The 3,768-nt window shown below is 39.7% G+C and overlaps 1 pseudogene; it reads left to right on the forward strand.

Moving 5' to 3' along the window:
• Positions 1-1,580: 1,580 nt before the first annotated feature.
• Positions 1,581-3,521, forward strand: LOC102832402 (annotated as a pseudogene).
• Positions 3,522-3,768: the final 247 nt, after the last annotated feature.

Below are 3,768 nucleotides of genomic sequence, written 5' to 3' on the forward strand. Positions count from 1 at the left end.
GATGGCTTCCTGGTGAACAACTTGCTTATTCTTGTAGTAGCCAACCATACCGCCATTTTTGTTTTGGGTGTTTCCTGATCATCTTTCTTTGAATATGTATCTTCTGTTGCTCTAGGTATTCTAGGCTGGTCTGCTTGTCCTTTCTAGTGGGAATGCCCCACCATCAGAAGGTTCTGGATGGGGCTCAGGATTCCACCTAAGGTCCTATACACTGTAAAGTCTCCATAAAAGGCCTATTTCACTGGGCAAGTTGTAGAACCCCTTTTAGGTATTCCAATCAGTTACAGGCTAAAGACGGGCTTATAAACTTTTTGTAATCATGTTTTCTGACATTTCTTTCTATCCCACTCAAGTGTCTATTTTACAATATTAGGCAAGGGAAACCAATATTCATAAGACAGTCAAGCATCTTAGAATTATTTTCATTCTTCAGACTATGCCTCGATCCTTATATCACAAAGTGAGGCTGTAAATCTTTATGGGAGCAGAAGTCTTCATCTTTCTCCAGAGGAATGGCTGGTCATTAGGTTATAGTGACTGATTTTGGGGATTACCAAAGGGTAATCCTGAGAGATTTTCTGAAATGACATAGAACAATCACAGGGGCTTTTTAGAAAGAACTTTTAAGAAAATTGAAAATTGAGAAGGAAAAGGTCAGGGAAATTACGTCAAAGAATTTTTAATTTTCTATTAGAGCAATGTTGTTGTTGTTAAGTGCTATCAAATTGGTTGTGACCCATAGCAAACCAGTATAGGGTTTCCTATGAAGGACTAGTGAGCTTGAACCACCAACCTTGCAGTTCAAACCGACTTTGCAGTCCAGCTCATTAACCCACTGCGCCACAGCAGGACAGAGAATAACAAGGGCTGTCTTAAGAGAATTTCAGTGGAAAATACCACCCCATCCTCCCTTCAGCTCTGATCTTGCTCCTTCAGGCTTTTGCTTCCAAAATTTCCCATTTAAAAGTAACTTGATTTGAGTATCTCCAGGATGCCAAAATTGCCATTTTGATGTGGTGTAAATCTAAGATGCAGAATTATTTGGCAAAGCATTGTTTTTTGGTGTTGTTGTTAAGTGCCAGTGAGTCAGTTCTGATTTGTAGAGACTCTGTGTAGGGTTTCCTGGGATCAGCTGGTTGGTTTGAACAGCCGACCTTATGATTTGCAGTCCGGTGCTGATCCTACAGTGCCATACCATGGAAACACCACCTTTAGAAGTGTGTAGACTTAGATGAAGGATATATCAATTAACAATAGCTTCACATTTTAAAAAAAATGTTTAAATAAACCTTTCAATGATTTTGTAGCATTAGTTTTTTGTTTGTTGTGCTTATTCTTGTATATTCATTGTAAAAGAGCATATCTATTCTTTAGTGAAGGTGCAGCATGAAGGAGAAGGAGCCCTGGTGTTGGGAAGCTTAAAAATTCCCACTGTTAATTGAAAGCTTGGCAGTTCAATCCCACCCAGCTGGCCTACAACAATAATTGGGTGTGAAAAAAGTTGTCAAATTTACACATGCAGCCCTGAAGAAATTGCTTCAGCCAAGAGAACAGAGGAGTGAACACATTCCTTCGACATCATGTCTCACCTATTGATGAAACTCCTAAGCAAGAAGATTGAGAAGCAGAACCTGAAATTGAGGTAGGGAAACCTAAAGCTACAGGGGGCATTGGGTGTGTGCCTATTAGAAGCCCAAAATAGAAAGCTGCCTGAAGAAACAGTGGGAGGTGGAAAAGATAAAAAAATTCTTCAAACAGTCTAAGAATGTGAGATTGTCTGGAGCCCCAAATGGAGGTGTATCTAAAGAAGCATTGGGAAATGTAAAAATGTAAACCCTCCCCCAAGAAACCTGCAATTTTGGCCAATAGGGAAGCAATAACACAGCCTCCCAATTCAGAACCAAAAAGAAAAAGAAGAGACAAATAGGGGATGCTGCTGAACCTGACACAAAAAAAGAGGAATCTGAGGAGGGTCCTACGGAGGCTCCTGCATAAGCAGAAATGAGAGTAGAGAAGCTAGATGATGAGGAAGATGACAGCGAAGTGCCCAGACCATCAATGGGGCTGACAGGAGCACATAAGAATTCTTCATTTACTTCTCTAACTAATCTTGTCATTGAAAACACTCTGAAGGTGATAAAAGAAATGGGCTTTACGAACATGACAGAAATTCAGCATAAAAGTATCCAGCCGCTTCTGGAAGGCAAGGATCTTCTAGCAGCAGCCAAAACAGGCAATGGTAAAACCCTAGCATTTCTCTCTTATCCCTGCAGTTGAACTTATTGTTAAGCTAAAATTTATGCCCAGGAATGGAACAAAAGTCCTTATTCTCTTACCTGCTAGGGAACTGACTATGCAGACTTTTGGTGTGCTTAAGTAGCTAATGTGGCGCATCACATTCACATGTATGGGCTGCTCATGGGAAGCAATAACAGATCTGCTTAAGCACAGAAACTTGCTAATGGGATCAACATCATTTTGGCCACATCAGGCCACCTTCTGGACTTTATGCAGAATACCCCAGGCTTCATGTATAAAAATCTGTAGTGTTTGGTTATTGATGAGGCTGATCGAATCTTGGATGTTGGATTTGAAGAGGAAGGAATTAAAACCAATTATTAAACTCCTGCCTGTGTGCAGACAGACCATGCTTTTTTCTGCCACACAAACTCGAAAAGTTGAAGACCTGGTGAGGATTTCTCTGATAAAGGAGCTCTTGTATGTTGTTATTGATGACTATAAAACCAATGCCTCTGATAAAAGATTCCTTTTGCTCTTTACATTCCTTAAGAAAAGCCATAAGAAGAAACTAATGATGTTCTTTTCATCCTGCAAGTCTGTTTGTTAAATTCCACTATGAGTTGCTGAACTACATTGACTTACCTATCTTGGCCATTCATGGAAGGCAGAAACAAAAATAAGTGAACAACTATATTCTTTCAATTCTGCAATGTAGATTCAGGGATATTGTTGTGTACAGATGTGACAGCTCCAGCGAGGGCTGGATATTCCTGAAGTTAACTGGATTGTTCACTATAACCCTCTGGATGGACCTAAGGAGTATAGTCATTGTGTGGAAAGAACAGCTAGAGGCATAAATGGAAGAAGGCTTGCCTTGCTCATTTTGCGCCCAGAAGAATTGGGTTTCCTTCGTTACTTGAACCAATCCAAGGTTCCACTAAGTGAATATGAGTTTTCCTGGTCCAAAATTTCTGATATTTAGTCTCAGCTTGAAAAATTGATAGAAAAGAATGACTTCCTTCATATATCGAGCATATGATTTTTATTCTCTGAAACAAATCTTTAATGTTGATCATTTAAATTTACCTCACGTTGCTCTGTCATTTGGTTTCAAGCTACCTCCTTTTGTTGATATGAATGTGAACAGCAATGAAGGCAAACATAAAAAGTGAGGAGGAGGTGGTGGATTTTGCTAACTGATAGCCAAAAAGGTCACAAAGTCCAAGATCTTTAAAAACATTAGCAAGAAAACCCCTGACGGCAGGCACTTCTCGCACTGAAGACACCCCTTCCTTCATCTTAAATAAGTGTCCCCCCAAAATGGATTTTCTTCCCCTGCTCTAATAGGGAAATGTTGGAGTCTTTACAATTTAGACTGATTTATTGAGTTTAAGTTGACTTGGACTCACAAGGACTGAGGACTGTTCCAGCAAATATTTTCTTATTGTGGGTGAGGAGGGTAAAAGCTCAATTTTTCTTGGTTGCTCAAGAGCAAAACAAAGGAACATTTTTGGTCATAGTTGTAAT

This window comes from Chrysochloris asiatica, unplaced genomic scaffold (genome assembly GCF_000296735.1).
Source record: "Chrysochloris asiatica unplaced genomic scaffold, ChrAsi1.0 scaffold00126, whole genome shotgun sequence".
In the NCBI taxonomy this organism is placed as follows: domain Eukaryota; kingdom Metazoa; phylum Chordata; class Mammalia; order Afrosoricida; family Chrysochloridae; genus Chrysochloris; species Chrysochloris asiatica.